This window comes from Erpetoichthys calabaricus, chromosome 2 (genome assembly GCF_900747795.2).
Source record: "Erpetoichthys calabaricus chromosome 2, fErpCal1.3, whole genome shotgun sequence".
Lineage (NCBI taxonomy): Eukaryota > Metazoa > Chordata > Cladistia > Polypteriformes > Polypteridae > Erpetoichthys > Erpetoichthys calabaricus.
The window spans coordinates 4,077,298-4,104,946 of NC_041395.2; the positions used below are offsets into that span (position 1 = coordinate 4,077,298).

At 40.3% G+C, this 27,649-nt stretch overlaps 1 protein-coding gene across 6 annotated transcripts in view; it reads left to right on the forward strand.

Annotated features, from left to right (window-relative positions):
* The window catches only part of LOC114669445 (uncharacterized), a 488,735-nt gene that overhangs the window by 297,877 nt on the left and 163,209 nt on the right, over nt 1-27,649 (forward strand). The gene's annotated exons all lie outside the window — the stretch shown is intronic.

Here is a 27,649-nt window from a genome sequence, read left to right on the forward strand (position 1 = left end):
GGCTTTGGACAGGTTATGCAGCGTGATGATAGGTACGTGATGCTGCAAAGTTTTATTCACTTCTGTAATAAACAGAAGCAAATCCCATGGGGTGAGCCAGGCTATAACGCCATGCTTAAAGTTCAGCCCCTGCTTGACATTGTGGAACCAACATAGAAATAATTTTATCAGCCTGGCTGTGATTTGTCTGTGCATGAATCTATGATAAAATAAAAGGGACACCTTTTTTTCTGCAAATATATGCCAGACAAGCCCACAAAGTATAGCATAAAGGATTTTGTACTGGCAGAAGCAAACACTGGTTTCTGCCTGAAAGTAATTACATATACAGGAAAGCATTTATTTCAAAGAGAGAACTGTCCCTTGACAAGTCAGGTTGTGCTGGAGCTGCTTCAGGGCTATGAACATTTGGGTCATGTTGTGTACATTTGGACAATTTTTATACATGCCCAGAATTGTTCATGGAGCTACAGAGCAGGGGTATTGGAGCTTGTGGCACAGTGAGGGTGAACAGGAGACACATGGCTTCACAGTTGAAGCCAGACAGGCTGAAGATGAAAAGAGGTGACCATACGGTTTTCATGCGGGCAGAAAATTTGGTGGCAGTGGCATGGTACAATGGCAAACGGGTGACTTGCCTCTCTACAGTACACACTAACAATATATGTGAGAAAGTGCAGCAACAGACAATTGAAAAGTAGGCACCAAAGCAACACGTATTGTAAGCAGTGCAATGTGGCAATGACTGAAATTGGCTGTTTTCAGCAAGATCAGACTTTGCAGGACTTTGCAATGTAAAATGTATGTGATATGTATGTGAAATCATAGAGTATGCAGGCTCATACAACATGCAAGACAGTAACATTTGTCAAAAGGAAATATTTTTTGTTGATTTCAATTGCTTGGTGTTCTTTTTTTAAAAAGTTAGTTTTTGGAAAAATATTCAGCCCTGGGAGAAAAGAAACAAAAAAAAATTAGCCCTAAAAGAGTTAATAATGTAAAAAAAGGGGGCTAATGTAATCATGTGGGTCTTTAACACTAGAATTACCAGAGCCTACGAAAAACACACAAACCTTAAATCCCTTCGCACCTCTCTGTCAGCATCTTTTGTCTTGTAAATGTGTCGATAAGCAGCAAACAGCCTGCTATACCATCCTGCCCACTGCCACTAAATGTGTAAGAAGTTCTCTCAGTTCACGCCTTGATTATCTGGGAGTGAGCCACCTAGAATTATATAGAGTAAATAATTTCATGTGTGTTCCATGTCTACAACAATCTATGTAAACACATCGTTAAAACAGAAACATTTTTCATGTTTTAGTAATAATTGACAAAGAAGGAGAAGGAGAAGAAGAGGGGGGAGACGTGTCTGGAGGCAGGAGGAAGGTAAAGAGAGTGGAACTGAGAGTAGGAACTTTGAATGTGGGCAATATGACTGGTAAGGGGAGAGAGTCAGCAGACATGATGGAGAGAAGGAAGGCTGATATAGTGTGTGTGCAAGAGACTAAATGGAAGGGGAGTAAGGCCAGGTGGATCAGAGGTGGATTCAAATTGTCCTATCATGGTATGGATAGGAGGAGAAATGGAGTAGGGGTTATTCTGAAGGAGCAGTATGCCAAGAGTGTTTGGAGGTGAAAAGAGTGTCAGACAGAGTGATGATTATGAAGTTGGAAATTGGAGGTGTGATAATGAATGTTGTTAGTACATATGCCCCGCAAGTTGGGTGTGCAATGGATGAGAAAGAAGATTTGTGGAGTGAGTTAGATGAAATGATGAACAGTGTACCCAAGGGACAGAAAGTGGTGATTGGAGCGGATTTCAATGGACATGTTGGTGAAGGGAACAGTGGAGATGAGGAGGTGATGGGTAGGTATGGTGTCAAGGAGAGGAATGAAGAAGGTCAGAGGATAGTGGATTTTGCCAAAAGGATGGACATGGCTGTGGTGAATACGAATTTTAAGAAGACGGAGGAGCACAGGGTGACATACAAGAGTGTGAATGAAGATGCACACAGGTAGATGACATCCTATGCAGAAGAGTCAATCTGAAGTAGATTGAAGACTGCAAAGTGGTGGCAGGGGAAAGTGTAGTTAAGCAGCATAGGATGGTGGTCTGTAGGATGACATTGGAGATCAAGAAGAGGAAGAGAGTGAGGGCAGAGCCAAGGATCAAATGGTGGAAGTTGTAAAAGGAAGACTGCAAGGTTGAGTTTAGGGAGGAGGTGAGACAGGCACTGGGTGGTAGTGAAGAGTTACCAGACAGCTGGGAAACTACAGCAGATGTAGTAAGGGTGACAGCAAGAAGGGTGCTTTGGCTGACATCTGGAAAGAGGAAGGAGGAAATGGAAACCTGGTGGTGGAATGAGGAAATACAGGAGAGTATACAGAGGAAAAGGATGGCAAAGAAGAAGTGGGATAGTCAGAGAGATGCAGAAAATAGACAAGAGTACAAGGAGATAAGGTGCAAGGTGAAGAGAGAGGTGACGAAGGATAAAGAAAAGGCATATGATGAGTTGTATGAGAGGTTGGACACTAAGGAAGAAAAGGACCGGTGGGCTACAGAGTGGGGCCAAGCTGGGAAAGATGTGCAGCAGGTTAGGGTGATAAAGGATAAAGATGGAAACGTACTCACAAGCGAGAAGAGTGTATTGAGTAGATGAAAAGAGTACTTTGAGAGGCTGATGAATGAAGAGAACGAGAGAGAGAAGAGGTTGGATGATGTGGAGATAGTGAATCAGAAAGTACAATGGATTACCAAGGAGGAAGTAAGGACAGCTATGAAGAGGATGAAGAATGGAAAAGCCGTTGGTCCAGATGACATACCTGTGGAAGCATGGAGGTGTTTAGGAGAGATGGCAGTGGAATTTTTAACCAGATTGTTTAATGGAATCTTGAAAAGTGAGAGGATGATGAGGAGTGGAGAAGAAGTGTACTGGTGCCGATATTTAACAATAAGGGGGATGTGCAGGACCGCAGTAACTACAGGGGGATAAAATTGATGAGCAACAGCATGAAGTTATGGGAAAGAGTAGTGGAAGCTCAGTTAAGAAGTGAGGTGATGATTAGTGAGCAGCAGGATGGCTTCATGCCAAGAACGAGCACCACAGATGTGATGTTTGCTCTGAGGGTGTTGATGGAGAAGTTTAAAGAAGGCCAGAAGGAGTTGCATTGCGTCTTTGTGGACCTGAGAAAGCATATGACAGGGTGACTCGAGAGGTGCTGTGGTATTGCATGAGGAAGTCGGGACTGGCAGAGAAGTACGTAAGATAGGGCTGGGTGGTATGACCAAAATTCTATATCACGGTATTTTTCAAAATTATCCCGGTTTCACAGTATTCAACTGTATATTTTTCCCCATGCATGACTGGATGTTAACCACATTTTCCACTGCAGTTACTGCAGTAGATTGGCTAAGAATAACCTATTCCACTGTCGTGAGAATTGTACATTGTACAAAAAAACATGTTAATATGCACAAAAGTATTAATCCCGGTTTGCATGGCCCCATAAACTGATAGTTTTTAAGGGGGTGGCACTAATGAAGAGAATGAATCGCATTGCATAATAGTTGCAATCAAAATATAGAACCTTTTTATTGAACAAATTTTGCAAACAACTTAAACTATAATTTTGACAACATATTTTTAACTATCCAAAGAGGCATTTAAACTTAGTAAAATATCCAGAGGTGCTTGTCAAAAGTTGTATTGCACTAGACATGTCTTAGAAAAGGAATAAAGAGTAAATATTTTTGTAAACCAACTACACTTTCTGTTAATGTTATCAATCTCTGTCCACTGACACGTTAGCTATATGGATTGTAATGGCTTTGGTTATCTCAATCCACAAAAGTCGATCGAACTTGCTTTTTTGTCGTAAGCAGTACCTCTAGCAAATGCGTCTACAAGTGACGCCTGACTCGAGTGTCCTCTAGATTTTTCAGTTTTACCTGAGGACGTGGATGGGGCCAATCTGAATTCCATACATTCATGGTACTCCAAAGCATGTTTGCGGCTAAGGTGGTGCAACAAATTGCTCATGTTGCCGCCTCCGGAGATAACTTTAGCTCCACAGCATTTGCAGTAGATAGTTGTTTGGTCCACATCCGACCTTTTAAAACCAAAATATCCAGACAACAGACATGGCTCCTTTTTTCAGAAAATGTTCTTCTGTGTCATCACGTTCAACTTTATTGTCTGCTAAAGCTTCAGTTTCAGAATGTTCTCTGTCCATTTTCACTGCTCGATACCTCCACTAATACATGTACGCCATTGAATGCATGTTTAGCAGTGTAGTAGTGAAAAAGGTCCCCCCTTAAACATTTTCTCAGTCACGATCACAATATGAACCCCCACCAGATCTGACGCAGTTAGTTTTTATCTGAAACTGGGAATAATTGTAGATGTGAGTGGTGTTTTGAGACAATGGAACAGGAAATTCTCTGATAGATAAAAGCTGACACACAAACGCTGGTGAATCTACCTTCTTCGTATCTCACCGTCACTTGAATTTTTTTTTGTTCAGTTTAATTGAGTGTTCCTTCTCATGCTGAATTAGTATGCACCTTATGGTCCATGATGTCAAAGCCGCACAGACAAAAAAAAAACAGAGACATATGTATATATGATATTTGGAATAACTCATTTTATGACCTGTATAGTACATTTCGGAAAATATTGTGGCACTGATGCAACATTATTCATATTATTCATTTTCATTTGCATGCCTTCTTGCGCTTGTAATCAGTGACTGCGTGTTTTTTTTCCCCGATCTTGCCAGTCCCCACATGTTGTTGTTTCTTTTGTACTCCAGGACATGCAGAGGAAAGAACAGCACAGAGAGGTCAGTTCCACGTTATATGCAATCATCACATTCAAATGTTAACAGTTCGCACACACGCACAAAGACTGTCCTTCCTACATTTATTACATGTGTACCTGTTACCATCTACACACTTTTCTCTATGCTGTGGTTCCTATTACATTGAAGGGGCACCTGACACTGACTGAGTTTGCTTTCCTGGGGGAAGTGGCAGTCTTGGAACAGAAGCTTGTCGATGTTGCATCCTCCTTTTCTTTTTCCATCGCCTTTTCATGTAAGAAGCGATGATGAACTTCCTCTGCAAGGTGAGCCATGAATACTCTTCTTTTCCCAGTGGCCCCCGTACATGCCTTGTACAGTACATGTGCGTTCATCGCTGCCAGGTCAAGCTTGTTATAGCACAAGAAACCGGCCACCTGCGTGTTCCTGCTCGCACTGAATAAGCTCACGCCTTCTGGTGCATGATGTCAATGCAGCAACGGAAAAAAAGAAAGAGACAAATATATGTGACATTTTGAAGAATCATTTTATGACCTGAATAGTACCAATCAGAAAACATCATCGCACTAATGCAATATTATTTGAAAACGAACAGCGTCAGTCCATAAAGATTCGTTTTAATATGGTGTAGTGAAAATTTAAAGCAAACAGTCCATACAAGAATAGAGAAGAGTTGTTAAACGCATAGAATAAAAGGCAAAAGAAAAGGAAAAATGTTTCTCCTTGTTAAATTTCAATTGTTTTTATACGGAAGGATCAGTTATTTCTCTATGCTTTACTTCAAATTCAGTACGTTTCAAATGTATGGCACTGCACATACAACTGAGCATGTTAAGGCACGGTTTGAAACCGTGTGCCCTCCATGCCTTACTTACAGCAAGGCAGGTCAATAACTGAGGAACAAGAAATAGTTAGAATATAGCACTTCAATTCAGCTTGTGGGGGTTATAAGAACCTCCCATAGACTACGCACTAATATATAGGCAAACGTTTATATAACTTAGATAACTACCAAATGGCTCTTAAACCTTCTATCAATCTATCTATACTAAAAAAAAAATCATAAAACAGTACTAACCACAGGGTATATGAGAGCATGACAGTTATGGTTAAATGGATATTAGGAAGGATAAAAGACAGTTGGAGAGAAATATTGACAAATAACAACAACATTTATTAATATTGCACATTTTCATACAAATGGTGTAGCTCAAAGTGCTTTACAAGATAAAAATAAGATTAGGCAGTACTAAGTAACAAAGAATAAAGTAAGGTTAGATGGCTGGGAGGACAGAAAAAGCAAAAAAAAAAAAATAAAAACACCAGAAGGCTGGAGAAAAAAAGCAAAATCTGCAGGGGTTCCAAGGTCATGAGACCACCCAGCCTCCTCTAGGCATTCTACTTAACATAAAAGATCTCAATCAGTCCTCATCATTTTCGGGCTTCATGTGAAAGAATTTGATAATGATGGTCATGCGGACATCTGGCCTTCAATCCATCAATGTAAGGACTGCATGGTGCTTTGATCAGGTAGTGCTTGTGCAGATCGTCACCTCAGAAAACTGGAAAAAGAACAGCAGAGAATAGTAGGGGTTAGTGCAGATTGTGTAGCCATGATACAAATGATATTTCATTGCATATATACATCAGGCGTACTGTAAATGTAGCTATGAGAAAGCCATGTTAAAGTAATGAGTTTTTAGTAGTTTTATAAAATGCTCCATTGTATTAGCCTGGCTAATTTCTATTGGTCAGCTATTCCAAATTTTAGGTACATAACAGCAGAAGGACGCCTCACCGCTTCTTTTAAGTTTAGCTCTTGGAATTCTAAGCAGACACTCATTTGAAGATCTAAGGTTACGATTTGGAGTGTAAGATGACAGGCATTCAGAGATATTGGATGGAGCAGATTATTTAAGGCATTGTAAAGCCTAAGCAGTATTTTAAAGTCAATTCTAAGTGGCACAGGTAACCAGTAACCAGTAACATCAAAACTGGTGTGATGTGCTTGGATTTATTTTCCTAGTTAAGATTCTGGTAGCTCTATTCAGCACTAATTGTAATCGATTGATGTCTTTCTTAGGTAGTCCTGAGAGTAGTGCATTACAGTAATCTAATCTTGACTAAAAACAAAAGCGTGAACTCATTTTTCAGCATCTTGCAATGTTATAAGAGGTCTAACATTTGCTATATAACTTAAGTGAAAAAATGCTGTCCTAGTGATCTGATTAATATGTGAATTTAAATTTAGTTCACAGTCAATAATTTAAATTCTTTACCTCCTCCTTGACTTTTAAGCCTAATGGATCAAGTTTATTTCTAATACCCACATTATATCCATTTTTGCCAATAACTTCTTCTTTAGTTTGCGAAAATTACTACTCATCAGGGGTTATCAGGCTCTATTGATAAATACATAACTGTGGTATCACATTATGCCTTGAAATAATCTGACCTAATGGATGCATGGAGATCAAACAGAGCAGCCAATCCATAATAGATCCTTGTGAAACACCATATGGAATATCATGTGTCTTTGAAGTATAATTACCACAACTAACAAAAAATTTTCTACTGGACTCAAACCAATTTAAAACAGAGAGGCCCACCCACCAACTAAGGCGATTTAAGAGATCTAAGAGAATGAGAACAGACAAACAGCCTCTGTCTGCATTTACCTGCAAGTCATTTACTACTTTAATGAGTGCAGTTTCTGTACTGTGATTTGTTCTAAAACCTGATTGAAACTTGTCAAGAATAGCAGTTTATTCAAGTGATCATTTAGCTACGTAATGCCTGCCTTTTCTAGAATTTTACTTAAGAAAGGCAGGTTAGAAATAGGTCTAAAATTGTCAATAGCAGAGGAGTTGAGATTATTTGATTAATTAATTGAGAAATTATTCTATATACAGTAGATCGGGTAAATCTATCCTTGTCAAAGAATTTGATTTGCTTAAAATTGAATACCGGGATTTAATAGGATCCACTTTGGGGGGGATGTACTTGTATTATTTCTAATATCATTCATTTTGTGATTAAAAAATATAGTAAAAGTTTCACTAGAAGTTTTTGGAGGCATTCCATTGAGTGACTTGGGTTTAGCAAACAGTCACTAGCAGAGAATAAAACTCTTGGATTACCAGCATTGTTATTTATTATTTTAGAGAAGTAGCACCACATGTCCAGATGGACTATGTTGTATTATGACTCTTTGGGTCTTCCATGGTGTAACAGTGCTGGAGGATTTTTTAACTATCTTTTCAGGAGCGACTATGTCAGCGGCAGCTCTCACTTTATCATTTACATTTTCCACCTTACTATTTACATTATTATCACTATTGTAGAGAAAAGCCAAGCAAAATGACACCTTTTATTGGCTAACTAAAAAGATTACAATATGCAAGCTTTCGAAGGCAACTCAGGCCCCTTCTTCAGGCAAGATGTAATACCCTCTTGCCTGAAGAAGGGGCCTGAGTTGCCTCGAAAGCTTGCATATTGTAATCTTTTTAGTTAGCCAATAAAAGGTGTCATTTTGCTTGGCTTTTCTCTACATTCATAATGGCTAACATGGTACAGATATCACTATTGTAGTAAGCATTATAAATGGACTGGTTGTTTAAAATGTTAGTAAATTTTGAAGCTGCATATGAATCAAAGAGGTGTTTCTTTACAAAATGCTTCTCTTTAATTTTATCAGTATTTCTGTATTAAATAGTAAGAGAAAATGGTCAGATAAACCGATATCCATGATCTGCCTCACATTAACTTTTAATCCTTTAGTAATCACTAAATCCAACATGTGTCCCCCCTGTGTTGGGGATGGCTAATATGCTGGCCCAGATCAAAAGAGTGCAGGAAGTTCATGAATTCTATTGCTTTTAGGTCCCACTGTTTATCAATATGAAAATGAAAGTCGCCAATAATTAGGAACCTGTCATAGTTAGTTATTATAATTGACACCAAGTCTGAGAATTTCTCAGAGAAAGACACATTATACTTAGGAGGTCTATACATGGACAACACTAGAGACTAAGAAACTCCTTGAATGACAATGGCTAGATACTCAAAAGACACAAATGTACCAAAGCTGACATCTCTAAACTTTAACTGGATTGAAGTAATATTTCCTAAACTGCCGCCTTTCTTGCCTTGGCGAACCGCATGAGTAAAGTTGTAAATCGGAGGTGCAGATTCAATTAAAACAATCGCACCACCAGAACTAAACTACGTTTCACTTAATGTAAGAAAGTCAATTTTCCTATCATTACAAAGATCACTGATATAAAAAATCTTGTTGGTTAATACTCTAACATTTAATAAGGCCATATTTAAGCTCTAGGAAGAACAGAGCTGATTTGGTGGAGTGTTATGGCTGTTCGAAATTAATTGATCTCGTCCATTACGGGAGATGGACATCTGAAGTAGAGCTCCATTAGCAGCGGTGTTATTTTTCTCTTATTTCTTATTATCCCAAGGTATCCTGTATTTACCCAACCTGCGGAGGTCCTATTACAGTATAAGTAAGCATATATAAACATAAGCGGCAAGAAAGGGGCTCAGAAAGAAACAAAATCTAAAGCTACATCCAAGCCCAGACAGGCATCAAGTCAAGTTTAGAGACTGACCTGGAACAGACAGGCGAAAACACAGACTTCCCAGGACCCCGCTCTGCTGCATCGTCTCCAGTTGAGAGTGAAAATGGGTGTGATTGTGCAAGTGATGCAGGTCACCATACCATACCATACCATTTTTATTTGTTAAGCGCTTAAAAACACAGCATTACAACTGACCGAAGCGCTGTACAGTTTAAACAAGCAAGACTAAAAGCAAAATATTAAAAACAAACATTAAGAGAGAATTAAAACAGAGACACTAAAAAACAGGTCAGGGGACCCAATAAAACAGAGAAATAGCAAAAAGCAAGTGGAAATAAGACAGGTTAAGAATTAAAAACCAATGTGAAGAAGTGCGTTTTTAGGTGTGATTTGAATGTGGCGACTGAAGCGGCTTGCCTAACCACTAAAGGTAAGGAGTTCCAGAGCCTGGGTGCACAGACAGAAAAAGCCCTTTCACCACGAGCTTTAAAATGTGCCTTGGGAACGGTTAGGAGCAGCTGATCTGCGGATCTAAGAACACGAGGGGGATTGTGACGATGGAGCAAGACACTCAAGTAGGCAGGGGCTAGACCATTTAGTGCCTTATAGGTTAAGAGGAGTATCTTAAAATCAATTCTGAAGCTAACCGGCAGCCAGTGTAGGGTTTTTAAAATCGGTGTAATGTGTTGGCTTCTGCTGCTTCCAGTTAAAAGTCTTGCAGCCGCATTTTGAACCAATTGGAGTCTCGAAAGAGTGGCTTTACTAATACCATATAGGCAGGAATTAGAATAGTCGAGCCGGGACGTAATGAATGCATGGATTACTGATTCCAGGAGGTGGTAAGGCAGAATTGGTTTGAGTTTGGCAATTCGCCTGAGATGGAAAAAGCAGGATTTTACTGTGCTGTTGACTTGAGCATCCATTTTCAGGACCATATCCATTTTGATTCCAAGATTGGAAACAGACGAAGTTACTGGAATGGGAAGAAAGTCGAGGTCAAGGGGTAGGGTCTGTTTGCGGTCAGGACTAAAAACAATGACCTCGGTTTTTGAATCGTTCAGGTGAAGGAAGTTTACAGCCAGCCAGTCCTTAATGTCAGATAAGCAGTTGAGAAGAGGTTTAGTGGAGTCAGTTGACTTGAGGGAGAAGTAAATTTGTCAGTCATCAGCATATAGGTGATACGAGATTGCATGTTTTCTAAAAATTGCACCTAAAGGCAGGATGTAAATTGAAAAAAGTAGTGGCCCCAAAATGGAACCCTGGGGGACACCACATGGGAGTGGGACTGATTCAGATGAAAAATCGTCTAGCATGACTCTAAGAGTCCTGTTGCAGAAATATGACCTGAACCAGTCGAGGGCTAAGCCAGATACACCAGCCCAGGATTCGAGTCGGGAGATCATGATGTCGTGGTCGATTGTGTCGAAGGCAGCAGATAAATCGAGAAGAACCATAATCACGTAGAGTCCTGAGTCCAATGCCAAAAGGACATCATTTAGGACACGTAAATGTGCGGTTTCTGTGCTGTGTTGGGGCCTAAAGCCTGACTGAAAAAGGTCCATTACCTGATGGTCCTGTAGGTGGTGAATTAATTGCTCATAAACTACTTTTTCGAGTAATTTTGACAGGAAAGGTAGTTTGGAAATTGGACGAAGATTGGAGAAGACGGCAGGGTCAAGATCAGGTTTTTTCACGATTGGATGTACAACTGCGTGTTTGAAAGCACAAGGAACTGTAGCCGAAGATAGACTACTAGTTATGATCTTTAAGACATCATATCGAATCACAGGAAAGACATCTTTCAGCAGTCTGGACGGCACCACATCGTCCGGAGAGCCCGAAGGCTTCATTGAGGCGACGATTTTTTCCAGATGGGGGAGCGAAATGGGTTCAAAGCTAGTGAGGGAGCCGTGTACAGGAACGGCTAAATCAACAGAGCCAGAAGAAGAAATGGAGATCTGGGATCTAATGTTCGTGACCTTATCCAGAAAAAACATAAGGATCTGATTACAAAGAGCATTGGAGGGAGAAGAGAAAACAGTTGCAGCTGGAGAGAGGACAGCATTCAGTGTTTTGTATAAGACACGTTGATTGCCAGAATTTTTTGAGATGATGTCAGTAAAAAAACGGTTCCTTGCACCTCTGACTGCTCTCTGGTATTGAGACCACATGTCTCTCATGCAGTCAAAGGTAACAGTGAGACCATCTTTCCTCCATTTACGTTCTAGCCGCCTACAGTTTTGCCTGATGGAGCGAGTTTGTTCATTTAGCCATGGGTCATGCTTGACTTTGGATTGTCTCTGTTTGAGTGGGGCTACAACATCCATCACAGAACAGCAGGAAGTATAGAAGGTTTGCAATAAAACATCAGCATCCGTGGATTCACATGATGTGGAGATTGATGAAAAAGCAGCTGCAAAATCTTCAGCAGCAGAAGGGGAAATGACACGGAAGGTCACGATAGCTCGTTGATTCCAGAAGATCACATGAAACTGGAAATGGCTTTGCAGTCCGCGCTTTCATCTATTCCTTGCGAGCTGGGATCATCGGCTCTAATAGGGCTTGCCACTTCATCAGAGGAGCACAAAAGACGAAACGATCTGTCCGAACTGAAGGTAATGTGGCAGGATAATAAAGACTTGGAGAAACATGTATATAATCGCTTTGAGGCAGCCTTTAAAGGTATGCTGGAAAAAATTGAGGAACACATTCACGAAAATACATCTAAGTTTTACAACAAGCTGAGAGCACTTGTCGATCAGCTGGAAGACATTAAGCAGACATTCACGACTCGAATTGAAACAGCCGAACATCTGTCATCCACCGCTGACTGAAAAGCAGCAGCTGTGAATTCCGAATGCAATAAACTTGGAGACAGACTTGCTGCTCTGGAAGATGGATGCAGAAGGAATAATATTAGAATTGAAGGTCTACCTGAGAATTGTGAAAGTCCATACCTATTGAAATTCATAGCTGAACTATTCTCAGAAATAATTGGAGAAGACTTCACCGAGATAGCAGCAGCTTACCCCATATGGGGATCAAATACCTCTAAACCTAGGACTCTTGTCATGCGCTTCGAGAAATTACAATCTAAATTTAATTTAATGTCACTTCTCAGACAGAAACAAGAGATTACATTTGAAAATAACCACATTCGTATCTTCCCTGATTTCTCATCCTCAACAACTGCTAAGTGTGCCGCTTTTTACAACATTAAACAGCACTTACAGAAAGCCAAAATCAGATATAGCCTCTTATATCCTGCCAAACTGAAAGTGGACATTCAAGGCAAGCATTACATTTTTACCACTACAGAGGAAGCAGAAAAAGAAAACTGATACCGACACTTTTCTGAAAAACGATCATGAGTTGTATCTTGTCATAGCATGAAAAAATAGTTCTTACTGGCTGTCTGATCCACTTGCAATGATACTGGTACCATAATTATACATCATTTTCCCTTGTCGGACACTTTCTGTTTATGTTTTATGTATGTATGTATGTGTGGAAGAAATTAAATTAGTAGCTATATAAATGTAAAGAATTATTATTATTATTATTAAGTTTTAATTTAATTTTTTTTTTCAAAGGAGAATTAAAATCATTCCCTTGGTTTATTGTTATTGTTATTATTGCATTAGGGTTTACTATGCTTATCCAGGGCCACTTTTTAACATCATTCCCTGGGTTTACTATCTTAATATTTCAAGACTGTTGAAGATTATATTTTAAGTTTATAGTATTTAGATATCTCTACTTTTTTAATCCTCAAACACCGCTGCTGGGGGTCTCGTTTTGTTTTCTTTACATTCTCTGTCTCTAGGTATGTCAGAGGACTGGGTCTTTCTGAAGTGTGGTCCAGCCTCACATGGGGAGGCAAAATGGGGAAGTGGGGGGACTAGGGGTGGAGAGAAAGAGAGCAAGCTATCTCTAATCTATCCTTTTAATCCTTACAATTGTAATTACCAATGTAACAATAGGCTGCATGCCAATAACTCCTGTGAAAATTGGAAATTTAGGTCAAGGCTATCTCACTTTCAGTTAAGACTACAAAATGACATCAAAAATTCAGAATCAGTGTCTCCATGACCGGACAGTTATGCTGGAATGTTAAAGGCCTGAATCACGAATTAAAGAGAAATAAAGTATCCTCTCATCTAACAGGTCTAAATGCTAAAATAGTATTTTTACAGGAGACCCACTTATTAAGAAAGGATCAGTTCCAGATGCAAAAAGACTGGACTGGCCAAATATTCCATTCCAGCTTCACAAAGAAAACTAGAGGTGTGGGAATTCTTATACATAGAACTTTAATTGTGTTTTAAATACAGACCTAGATAGGCCTCCTGTTACAGGGGTTATGACATCTAACACTGCAAAGACAATTACACAGTTTATAACTGACAACAACCTATCAGACCCCTGGAGATTTCTAAACCCAAACTCAAGAGCATATTCCTTCTACTCACCAGTGCATCATTGCTACTCAAGAACTGATTATTTCTTTGTAGATAACAATTTCTTGCCTATGATTACATCTTGCAAGTATAACACTATTGTTATTTCCGACCATGCCTCTTTGATCATGGAGCTAAAATCATTATGCCCCAAATACTCATCTCGCAGATGGTGTCTTAACCCACTTTTATTTGCAGATGAGAACTGTACAGAGTTTATATCAAAACAAATCAGTTTTTTTTCTAGAGATAAATACATCCTCAGAGGTCTCCGCAGGAATACTCTGGGAAACCCTGAAGGCCTTCTTAAGAGGACAGATTATCTCATATTATTCCCACAGAAATAAATTGGAAACCAAGAAGGTATCAGAGCTAATTAACAAAACTACTAGAATAGATCTAGAACATGCCAGGTGTCCAAGTGAGGCTCTTCATAGGAAAAGGCAGGCTCTGCATTCAGAACTCAACCTCTTGACATCTAAAGAAACAGAACAACTCATTTTTAAATCAAGACGGCATTACTATGAACATGGAGAGAAAACTAATAAGTTCTTAGCTCAACAAATCCACAAGCAAGAAGTTCGCAATGCAATCCCAGCAATCACCAACACAAACAGAGACAAAATCATTGACCATAAAAATATAATGCACACATTTAGAGACTACTATAAATCCTTATACTCTATTAAGATTAAAGAATACAAGAAAAAATCTAATGCATTTCTGGATACATTACAGATACCACAACTAGATACTCTCAGGGCAGAGGACCAATTTCACTTCTGAATAACGATGTTAAGATACTCTCCAAAGTCCTAGCTAGAAGGATGGAGAAAGTGCTGCCTTCGGTAATATCACAAGATCAAACTGGATTTATTAAAGACCGACACTTAACTTCCAATCTTCGACACCTGTTTAATGTAATATATTCACCCACAAAGTCAAACACCCCGGAGATGATATTATCGTTGGATGCAGAAAAATCATTTGATATGATTGAATGGAACTACCTTTTCACTACATTGGAGAAATTTGGATTTGGTCCGAACATTTGTGCATGGGTCAAACTACTGTATAACAATTCAGAAGCTTCAGTTTGTATTAAAAACATTAATTCAGATTACTTTAAACTAGAATGTGGTACTAGACAAGGATGCCCCTTCTCACCACTGCTTTTTGCAATTGCCATTGAGCCAATGGCAGTTCACTGTGCTTATGAGATAAAGGCGATTATCAGAGAAGGACTTAAACAGAAAATTTCTCTATATACAGGGATATGGTACTGTATATATCAGACCCAAAAAATACTGTGCCTGCAGTCCTAACAGCAGTTAAAGCTCTTTATCAGCAAAATTTCGCCATTTGTATGGAAAAAATTAAGCAAGACTTGTATAAATGGTCTACCTTTCATCTCATTTTAGCTGGAAGAATTAACATTGTCCAGATGAATATCCTTACTAAGCTTCTCTTTTTATTTCAAAACATTCCAATATACATCAATAAATAGTTTTTTAAGAAATTAGATTCAACCATAACATCATTTATTTGAAACTCAAAACATCCACATATCCAAAGGGTGACCCTACAAAAGACCTAAGGCCGAACGTGGCATGGCTCTACCTAGAGAGACAATCCTGCAGTACCCCAATAAATGCAAGTTTTCGACAATATACTAACAACCCAATTGTGCTTCACTCACTCAGAATATGGAACCAATGTAGGAAGCATTTTAAGATAAAGAAGCTTTTATCTGTGGCACCTCTGCACAAGAACCACCTTTTTCCATCCTCTCAAACATATGTAGTTTTCAATGTCTGGAAAACATTTGGGATTAAATCACCTAGAGATCTGTACATAGACAACATCTTTGCATCCTATGAACAATTACACTCCAAATTTAACTTTCCAGAAACACATTTCTTTCAGTTCCTTCAAATGAAAAACTTTGTTAAACAGAACCTGCACAATTTTCCTCACCTCCCACCTACCTCTAATATTGGTCAGTCTTGAGGACTCAGACAGCATTTCTGTAATTTATAAAACCATTTTACAGTCCCTCCCTTTCAAAGATCCAAGAGGACAGTGGGAAAAGGATCTCTCACTGAACACCTCAGAAAAGGAGTGGAAAGTACCAATGCAGAGGACCCACTTGAGTTCCATATGTGCAAAGCAAACAATTATTCAACTTAAAATTATATATCGTGCACATCTGTCTCGTTTAAAATTGTCCAAAATGTTTCCAGGGCAAAATCCAACCTGCGAGCACTGCAATCAAGTTCCAGCCTCACTGGGTCACATGTTTTTGGCCTGCACCAAATGAACATCATCTTTTGGACTAAAATCTTTAAATGCCTTTCAGACAGTCTTGGTGTCACAATCCCACCTAACCCATTAATTGCTGTGTTTGGTGGGCTCACAGAGGGGCTTCAAGTGGATCAGGACAAACAGAAGAACAAACAAACTGTAATTGCCTTTACTTCACTATTGTCACGTAGACTTATCTTGCTCAACTGGAACAATCCTAACTCTCCCCTGTTAAGTCACTGAGAAACTGATGTCATATACTGTACTATTTGAAACTGGAAAAGATCTAATTCGCACGTAGAGGGTCTGTGCAGAACTTTTTCAAAACCTGGCCGGATCTGATTAATGACATTTTAGAATAAGCATTTAAAGCACTGAGGAAGTAGATTCTCTCCCCTTTTGTTTTTCTTCTCCATTTATCTTTATTCACTTATTAATTTATCTATTTACTTATTGTTACTAGCTTTAAGTTTTACTCTGCTGGCTCAGCTCTCTCTCTCAGGGGTCGGCGTTGATTTGTTTTTGATCCTATTTTTGTAAAAATTGATTTATTTTACACTACCTTGAATGTATTCTGCGATTATATTTTGATGAATATATTATATTATTATCTATTATTATCCAGGTTTATGTGGCATGTTCAAGGGTGGGAATTCCTAAGAACCTTTATATATTGGATAAAGATGGAAAAGCTAAAAACATTGTATATAACAAGGTACTTCAATAAACAATACAAGCACATTAGTGAGTCTTCATTGTTTGTTAATTTATTTTTTATTTTTAAAGTTGTTTTTTTTTTAATTACATTTTTCTCAAACAATTTAAAAATAACTTTATTTTCCTCCCGGTATTTCAGCTAGTTATTAATATTCTTTAGTTACGTTATTTTTTCACTTGGGATCCTCTGCAAACTTAACCAGATTATTGATTTTATTTTTGTCTGATTGTTAAAGCAGCAGCTGCAGCACTGACCCCTATTAACATCACCTTATCCTGATTATTTTTCCCACACCATCTCCCTTTGCTTCATGTATTTGAGCCAATTTTGAACCCAGCACCCTGCATTCCCACTTGTTTAGTTTGACTACTAGTCTCTCATGCGGCGCCTTATCAAAGGCTTTCTGAAAGTTCAGATTAATCTATCATATGCACCACTCTGATCTGATCCTTTTGTTGGTTCTTCATATAATTCCAGAAGGTTAGTGAAACGTGACCTAACACTCCTGCTCTTCACATGTGCTGCTCGATCTTCTCCTTAATTATTCCTTCCATTAATTCACCTGTAATGAACTTTAAGCTTACTGGGCTACATTTACTGGGATCAGCCCAGTCATCCTTTTAACACCACAGGATGTTTGTTGTTAGCCTCCATATCAGTCAAGTAGTCAGGTCTGCTTTCTACATCTTTTTTAGAAGTTAGTTATTCTGTTAACATGACTCATTTGTAACATTGTGTTTTATATGATTATTACAGGAAGATGAAATCTATCTGCTGTCAACGTGTACTGGAAAGTGGAAATCAAAAAACATTTTTGGAAATGATGGAATTTGAAGTCTACGTGTCCTTACACTGGTATAGTGAGACACTGAGGACACTGGGATGCTTGATAAAGAAGTCAGTAAAGAAGGTTAACGTCATATTGGATTCAGCATTTAGTCGTGACTCGCAGGAAACTTTCATCCACGTTGTGTCAGAATGCCTGCAGAAGATGGCTTCTGTACGGTAAGTGAAATACAGTATTTATGTGTTATTCTGATCACTCCCAAGTAATTAATGATTATTAATTTATTAAAATGGCATTTCAGAGCGATGCCAATAACAAGTTTCAAGATTATTTGTCCCCAAACAAAAAGCAACGGAGTGAACACTAAGTCTGAAGAGTCAGGTTGTGTTGTGGGCTCTCCAGTCAAAAGGGACATCACAGCACAACACAAACCGTTCACTCAGTAAAGTGGGTTTGGACTCATGAAACACACACAGGAGAAGTAAATTAATTCAGTGTGTTCAGTCAGGCTGGGGTCACAGGGCATGCTGGGTAGAGACTGTTTCTAAAGATTTTCTACCTTGATAACAACAAAATAGTGAAGGAGAAAAAACTGACAATGTAAGATAGAATAAGAATAAAAAAAAGCAAAGTAAAAAGTCTGGCAGTGGTCTTACAGTGAAACCCACCGCATAATCACAGCATTCTGCTGATCACGTGATCATTTCCTGTCAGGTGATTTTGATATCAATGGCCGAGCTTGTGACAAACAGTCAGGTGGCTCAGTCATCACAAGCACCTATCAATTTGTTACCTAGTTTGAGCAGAAAACATCAAAAATAAAAATAAGAATTTTTAAATTAAATCAGAACATAGAAATAGTTTTAATAGTTCAAGTTCCCTATAAGATGATTTTGTTTATGAATTAGTAGTTATAAGAAAATAATATACTGTATATTCAAATAATGTACACACAAGAAAAATGTAAATTGAACATCAATAAGAGACTACAAGCAGCAAGTTATGATGCCAGATGTAATAAAATGAAGCAGTTGGTGTGACATCCTGCCTACGGCCCTGGACTGGACGATGAGGACATCAGTTCAATTGCTGCCTGTGCCAGTAGATGTATCTTAGAAAAAAACGTGGAGGTCCGGAGGTGAGGATGAGTAGAATATAAATGGATACACATTACTGTAAAAAGTGCATCATGATCAGACAGCTTGGCCATTTATATAAAAAGGGATTTGAGTCTGTAAATGCTTGTATTAAAGTATTACTTGATTAATCATGCCTTTGTGTACAATAAGTAGGGGCTCCATTAGTCTGTCCTGCTTCTGTAGCTTTAATTCTGTAAAGAAGGTTGGGTCAGATGTCTGCTGATGAGAAGGACTTGGAGCAACACTTTTTGAAAGTTTTCAGTTGAATATAAATTCTATAGGACGGCGCGGTGGTGCAGTGGTAGCACTGCTGCCTCACAGTTAGGAGACCTGGGTTCATTTCCCGGGTCCTCCCTGCGTGGAGTTTGCATGTTCTCCCCGTGTCTGCGTGGCTTTCCTCCCACAGTCCAAAGACATGCAGGTTAGGTTCATTGGCGATACTAAAATTGTCCCCAGTGTGTGCTTGGTGTGTGGGTGTGTGTGTCCCATGGTGGGCTGGCGCCCTGCCCGGGATTTGTTCCTGCCTTGCGCCCTGTGTGTTGGTTGGGATTGGCTCCAGCAGACCCCTGTGACCCTGTGTTAGGATATAGTAGGTTGGACGATGACTGACTGACTGACTGACTGACTGATACTGCGGCATCAGGAGTTTGTGGAGTATGAATTCACATCAACAGCAGGTGGTGTTTGGATGCACAGACCATCAGCAGACACTGCACAATGGCTGCAGAATTTTTGCTAGTGAAATGTGGACCCTTTTATCTGTTGAGAGAGTTTACTGCTAGCTTTCTGCTGGTTGTTCACATTCTGACACACAAATTCTACTGAAGCACTTGGAGCTTTGTAGGAGACTATCAACATTCAAGAAAGTTTACACTCACATGCTGTTTTCATTGTCGCAGGTCATTTTAATCACTGTGAGTTAAGATTGTGCTTCCACAGTACCATCAGCACATTAATTCTCCAAGTAAGGGAGCAGCGCATTGTTGATTGCGTATAAAGTGAAGTTAAAGGACCTATGGGGCTGTGCCCTGCCCCTGTCTTTGACAGTCAGACCGTATGTTCTCAAGCAGGCCCCTCTATAATTAAGACTGTTAAAGAACGCACTGAAGAATTCGATCAGCTTCTTTCGGAGCATTCAGTGGTATTGCTTATTTCATTGTCATTGTCATTGTACATTTTACCTTTTTTTTCAGTTTTCATTTTTTCAATTATTGTTGAATTTGTTGTATTTGTTTCATCAAAAAGAAAAAGAAAAGTGTTATTTAAGGCAACAACCTGCAGAACTCTTTCCCATATAACCAACAGGTAGCCAGCCAAATGTGGAAGATGTCATTTGTTTTTAGCGATTGAATGTGGTGTGCAAAATTGTTATACAAATAAATGTTCACTTTGTCTGTAATTCTTGTCCAGACACATCAAGTCTCATTTTTCTCTGTATCTTATAAATATGTATATCGGCATCGGCAGATAAGTACGTAGACATTATCAGATATCGACATTGCCCAAAATCCCCATATTGATGCATCCCCATTTAAAACAGTTGAGTTTCCTAAGAAAGAAAAGTCGTGACGGCCCTTCTTTTTTTTTTTTTTTTACAGATTTGCTCATTGTTAAGATCAAAGTTCAGTTTTTTTATCAATAATTGTTCGCAGATAGTTGTATTTCTCTACCATCTCCACTTTCTCTCCCTTTAATTATAGTTGAAGCAGTGGATGGTGGAGAGCACCTGAGATCTACAGCCATATATCTTGTCAGTCAGTCAGTCATTTTCCAACTCACTATATCCTAACACAGGGTCATGCACAGGGCACAAGGCAGGAACAAATCCCTGGGCAGGGTGCCAGCCCACCACAGGACACACAGACACACAACAAGCACACACACCAAGCACACACTAGGGACAATTTAGGATCGCCAATGCACCTAACCTGCATGTCTTTGGATTGTGGCAGGAAACCCACGCAGACACGGAGAGAACATGCAAACTCCACACGGGGTGGACCCAGGAAGCGAACCCAGGTCTCCTTACTGCAAGGCAGCAGCGCTACCACTGTGCCACCATGCTGCCCCATATTTCTTGTCTTAGAAATATTAAGTTGTAAATTAGTGTGATCACACCATTGTACAAACTTATCTGATCTTGGCTGTCTTGCTTATCTTGTAGAAGACTCACAATGACAGAGTCATCTGCCCATTTCAGGATGTGTCTAACATTGTATGAACCCTGCAGTCACTTGTATACAAGATAAACTAAAGAGGAGATGGGCAGCATCCTAGCAGAGTACCCACAGTTGTAATTAGGCTACCAGAGAAAGAGCCGTTGACACTCACTCTTTGTGTTCTGTTTGTTAAAAAGTCCAGAATCCTCCCCACCAAGTTATGGTCCAAACAGAGCTGATCAATCAGTTTCTTGACTAAAATGTGGGACTGCATTGTATTAAAAGCTGACCAAATGTCTATGAACAGCAATCTTATGTGGTTTTTTGATCCTTCCAAGTGCTCATACAGTAAATTCAGAAGTGTTGCTGTGGCGTCCTCCAACTTCTCAAAGGATTTCATGATGTGAGACGTTAATGCCACTGCTCTAAAGTCACTTCATGCTTTACAGTGTGCAGTTTTTGCCATTGGAATAACAGTGGCCTGTTTCCGTAGACTGGGCACTTGCTGTAAATCCAAGTAAATTTCAAATATGGAGTGGAATATTGGAGCAAGCTCTTCTGCACAATAGTGAATCAGATTGCCGTTTATTCCATTTGGACCAGAGCTTTTTTTGATTTTTGTTTGTGTAAAGACCTTTGTGACATCATTCTGGTTAAAGAAGGCCTGACTCCTGGCTCCATTCCTTAGTCTGTTCTTTTGCTGACTTACAGTACTTCTGAAGCGAAATCCCGTGTTTCACATCTTGAGTAGAACTCTTTCAAGTTTTGTGCCAACTGATAGTCAGTTCTGACCCTTGCCAGTTCATATCGATTTTTGTTTGAATGCCAGCCATCATCTTCATGCCATTCCATAATGAGCCCCGGTTATCAGTCCACAGTTCCTTCTCTATGCTGTCCTTATCCTTTTGCTTTATCTGCTTTATTTCATGTTTCACCTACAGTGCATCCGGAAAGTATTCCCAGCGCTTCATCACTTTTTCCACATTTTGTTATGTTACAGCCTTATTCCAAAATGGATTAAATTCATTTTTTTCCTCAGAATTCTACACACAACACCCCATAATGACAACGTGAAAAAAGTTTACTTGAGATTTTTGCAAATTTATTAAAAAATAAAAAATTGAGAAAGCACATGTACATAAGTATTCACAGCCTTTGCCATGAAGCTCAAAATTGAGCTCAGGTGCCTCCTGTTTCCCCTGATCATCCTTGAGATGTTTCTGCAGCTTCATTGGAGTCCACCTGTGGTAAATTCAGTTGACTGGACATGATTTGGAAAGGCACACACCTGTCTATATAAGGTCCCACAGTTGATAGTTCATGTCAGAGCACAAACCAAGCATGAAGTCAAAGGAATTATCTGTAGACCTCTGAGACAGGATTGTCTCGAGGCACAAATCTGGGGAAGGTTACAGAAACATTTCTGCTGCTTTGAAGGTCCCAATGAGCACAGTGGCCTCCATGATCCGTAAGTGGAAGAAGTTCGAAACCACCAGGACTCTTCCTAGAGCTGGCCGGCCATCTAAACTGAGCGATCGAGGGAGAAGGGCCTTAGTCAGGGAGGTGACCAAGAACCTGATGGTCACTCTGTCAGAGCTCCAGAGGTCCTCTGTGGAGAGAGGAGAACCTTCCAGAAGGACAACCATCTCTGCAGCAATCCACCAATCAGGCCTGTATGGTAGAGTGGCCAGACGGAAGCCACTCCTTAGTAAAAGGCACATGGCAGCCTGCCTGGAGTTTGCCATAAGGCACCTGAAGGACTCTCAGACCATGAGAAAGAAAATTCTCTGGTCTGATGAGACAAAGATTGAACTCTTTGGTGTGAATGCCAGGCGTCACGTTTGGAGGAAACCAGGCACCGCTCATCACCAGGCCAATACCATCCCTACAGTGAAGCATGGTGGTGGCAGTATCTTGCTGTGGGGATGTTTTTCAGCGGCAGGAACTGGGAGACTAGTCAGGATAAAGGGAAAGATGACTGCAGCAATGTACAGAGACATCCTGGATGAAAACCTGCTCCAGAGCGCTCTTGACCTCAGACTGGGGCGACGGTTCATCTTTCAGCAGGACAATGATGCTAAGCACACAGCCAAGATATCAAAGGAGTGGCTTCAGGACAACTCTGTGAATGTCCGTGAGTGGCCCAGCCAGAGTCCAGACTTGAATCCAATTGAACATCTCTGGAGAGATCTTAAAATGGCTGTGCAGCGACGCTTCTCATCCAACCTGATGGAGCTTGAGAGGTGCTGCAAAGAGGAATGGGTGAAACTGGCCAAGGATAGGTGTGCCAAGCTTGTGGCATCATATTCAAAAAGACTTGAGGCTGGAATTGCTGCCAAAGGGGCATCGACAAAGTATTGAGCAAAGGCTGTGAATACTTATGTACATGTCTCAGTTATTTTATTTCTAATAAATTTGCAAAAACCTCAAGTAAACTTTTTTCACGTTGTCATTATGGGGTGTTGTGTGTAGAATTCTGAGGAAAAAAATGAATTTAATCCATTTTGGAATAAGGCTGTAACATAACAAAAGGTGGAAAAAGTGATGTGCTGTGAATACTTTCCGGATGCACTGTACTTCTGTTATTTCTTCTGTCCCATTAATGTTCCATGTTGAAATACCCTGTTTTTTGGGTTATCAGTTCTTTTAGATCTGTGATAACCCACGGCTTGTTGTTAGGGTATACTTTGGCTGATTTTGTGAGTTCTCACAGAACTGTATGTATCAGCTTACAGTGTCTGTCAGTTCAGTGATGTCAGCACAGGATTTTTCAAGTTCTGACCAGTCAGTGCACTCAAAACAGCCATGCAGGCACCCAGTTCATCCCAGAATTTAATTTGCTTGCTTTCCTGCTTTTTTCTCTTAAAGGTGGGTTTATAGGTTGGAATAAGCTGGACACAGTAATGATCTGATGAACCCACCGGGGGTTTTTCACTCCATTCATTAGCGCCTTTGATCAAGCACTCGGTTGCCACGAGTTGGGCAAGTGACATATTGGTAAAACTTGCAAAATGTTTTGTTCAGTGCACATCGGTTAAAGTCTCCCAAAATAAATTTCGGAGTATTGGGAGACACTCTGTATTACTCTGGAGATGAAGCTAATGGCCTCGCTTGCCACTGCCCTTGGGTGAATATACACAAGTGTGATGACAATCTGTGGAAATTCTTTGGGCAGATTAATGGGGCACAGCAAGACAGACAGAAGTTCAGCATCTTTTGTGCAAGGTTTTTCTCTAACCACCACCACTTTACAACAATGTTTATTTATATAAAGGCAAACACCTCTGCCATGTGACTTACTGCTGATGGCCGAGTCTCTGTCCAAACGAATTGGTCTATCATTCTTCCAAGTCTTTCATTTCTTTCATTCTTCATTCATTTAAAGATTTCATCTGCTGCTTTAACAGCCCATTACAAGTTCCACCAGACCTGTAGCTCCGGGGTGAGACGGGATATGTAACAGCCATTGCACTCTTGCCCACTCTTGTACTCCCTGTTAAATGCATTTTATTAACAGATGGAATATCATCTGGAAATCTACATGCTAGAACTAGACAGCTTAGCACTTTCACAGTAGATAGATAGATTAGATAGATAAACAGATACTTTATTAATCCCAAAGGAAAATTAACATACTCTGGCAGCAGCATACTGATAAAGAACAATATTAAATTAAAGAGCGATAACAATAATAATAATAATAATAACAGTAATAACAATGCAGGTATACAGACAGACAATAACTTTGTATAATGTTAACGTTTACCCCCCCGGTTGAAATTGAAGAATCGCATAGTGTGGGGGAGGAACGATCTCCTCAGTCTGTCAGTGGAGCAGGACGGTGACAGCAGTCTGTCGCTGAAGCTGCTCCTCTGTCTGGAGATGATCCTGTTCAGTGGATGCAGTGGATTCTCCATAACTGATAGGAGTCTGCTCAGCGCCCGTCGCTCTGCCACAGATGTCAAGCTGTCCAGCTCCGTGCCTACAATAGAGCCTGCCTTCCTCACCAGTTTGTCCAGGTGTGAGGCGTCCCTCTTCATTATGCTGCCTCCCCAGCACTCCACCGCATAGAAGAGAGCGCACGCCACAACTGTCTGATAGAACATCTGCAGCATCTTATTGCAGATGTTGAAGGACGCCAGCCTTCTAAGGAAGTATAGTCGGCTCTGTCCTCTCTTGCACAGAGCATCAGTATTGGCAGTCCTGTCCAATTTATCATCCAGCTGCACTCCCAGGTATTTATAGGTCTGCACCCTCTGCACACAGTCACCTCTGCTGATGACAGGGTCCATGAGGGGCCTGGTCCTCCTAAAATCCACCACCAGCTCCTTGGTTTTGCTGGTGTTCAGGTGTAGGTGGTTTGAGTTGCACCATTTAACAAAGTCCTTGATTAGGTCCCTATACTCCTCCTCCTGCCCACTCCTGATGCAGCCCACGATAGCAGTGTCGTCAGTGAACTTTTGCAGGTGGCAGGACTCTTGAGTTGTTTTGGAAGTCCAATGTATATTGGCTGAACAGGACTGGAGAAAGTACAGTCCCCTGCGGCGCTCCTGTGCTGCTGACCACAATGTCAGACCTGCAGTTCCCGAGACGCACATACTGAGGTCTGTCTGTAAGATAGTCCACGATCCATGCCACCAGGTATGAATCTACTCCCATCTCTGTCAGCTTGTCCCTAAGGAGCAGAGGTTGGATGGTGTTGAAGGCGCTAGAGAAGTCTAGAAACATAATTCTTACTGCACCACTGCCTCTGTCCAAGTGGGAGAGGGATCGGTTTAGCATGTCGATGATGGCATCCTTCGCTCGCACCTTCTCCTGGTATGCGACCTGCAGAGGGTCGAGGGCGTGGCAGACCTGTGGCCTTAGGTGGTTAAGCAGCAGCCACTCCATGGTCTTCATCACATGTGACGTCAAAGCGACAGGCCACACTAGGACGTGATACCTTTGGGACTGGGGTGATACAAGATGTTTTCCAAAGCCTCGGGACTCTCCCCTGTTCCAGGCTCAGGTTGAAGATGCCCTGTAGAGGACACCCCAGCTCCAATGCACAGGTCTTCAGCAGTCATGGTGATACACAATTTGGACCCGCTGCTTTGCTGGCACAAAGTCTCCTCAGCTCTCTGCTTTCCTGGGCTGCTGTAATTGTGGTGGGGATGTCTCTCCTATGCTGGTATCAGCAGAAGAATGTGTGGATGGTGCGGTACTCCAAGGTGAGAGTGGGTTAGGGTGGTCAAACCTGTTAAAGAAGTTGTTCATCTGGTTTGCTCTCTCCACGTCTCTCTCAATGGTTGCACCCCACTTCGAGCTGCAGCCAGTGATGATCTTCATCCCATCCCACACTTCCTTCATGCTGTTATTCTGCAACTTCTGCTCCAGCTTGTACACTTTACCTTGTAGACCTTGTGGGCCATATTACCACATACTTTTCCACAGTTCTTCTCCTCCTCCTCCTCATATGAGCCGTTGATCATCCTTCCATTTTATACACCATATTGTCATACCCTGATGAAGAGCCCAGGTGTCTGTGTATACAAACAGCTGTCTTCTCTGGTCCTTCTCCAGCTCTGTAACCACCGACTTTGATCTGCTCATCTGTCATTTTCCTGTTCTGTATGTATATTACTATGATAAACTGAGTCAGGATTTATTTCAATGTGATGATTTTCATAACTGTTTGCTGTTTATGACTATAAATATAAATAGTTGTAGAGGTTAGCTGCACTCATCTGTTGTTAGCGCTCCATTGAGGGACAACAAGTTGGTAAAGCGATGTCACACTTGCTTTCATTTTTTCCTTCTTGAGTTGCTTACTGTCTTGGAGATCTGTAAGTCCACATAAAAGAACACAGAGGATGCAAAAATTTTACATGCTACTTTAGTTATGATGGGATTTTAGAAATTAGTAAATTAAATGACTTTAAGATGAAGTTTATGATGTTCTATTTTAATGACAAAATAAACTACGAGATTAAAGTGAAAATTTTGAGATTAAAGTTGACATTTCAATTTTTTTTTCCACTGTGTCCCTAATTTTTTTTTTCTCTGTACCCTAATAAGCTTCCATATGACACTCAGACGGTGGGCTACCATTCGCCTTTATATGGCAACTTTGATATATGACCACTTCTTTTTTTATTTCAGGCACTGTGTTGCACTTTCTGAACTTGAACTTTTGATCAACTTTCTTTTGTTGTTTATACCACTGCTTAAACCAACAAATAGTACGTTTTTCTTTGCCTCCAATTGAAATTCACTGAAATTGTTCTTTTTTCCCTGTGCTTTTGCCATTGTCTTTTCACAGAACGCTGTACTTAAAGGAATATTTATATTGATTTGCATATTCAAAGAGGTGTAATTCTGGGAGGAGACGGGGTGGGGCGGCAGGTGCGTGCACGAGAATTACTTTTCACTCTGACCTTGGATTTATGTAGCGGAAGTGTGTGGAAGTTGGCTTACACACGTTTTTCTGCATCTGATTTTTTTTCTGTGTACGCACATTTCAAGTTTTGTCCGTACGTCGTGTTTTAGTGTGAATTCTACTCATGGTGTTATTCATGAGGCCCCTGGTGTGCAAATAAAAGCATAGCCTTTCTAAACAATTTGGATTATTTTTGGGAAAGGCATGGAATTTTCAAGACAGATGGTCTTTATCCTAACTGGAAGGGAT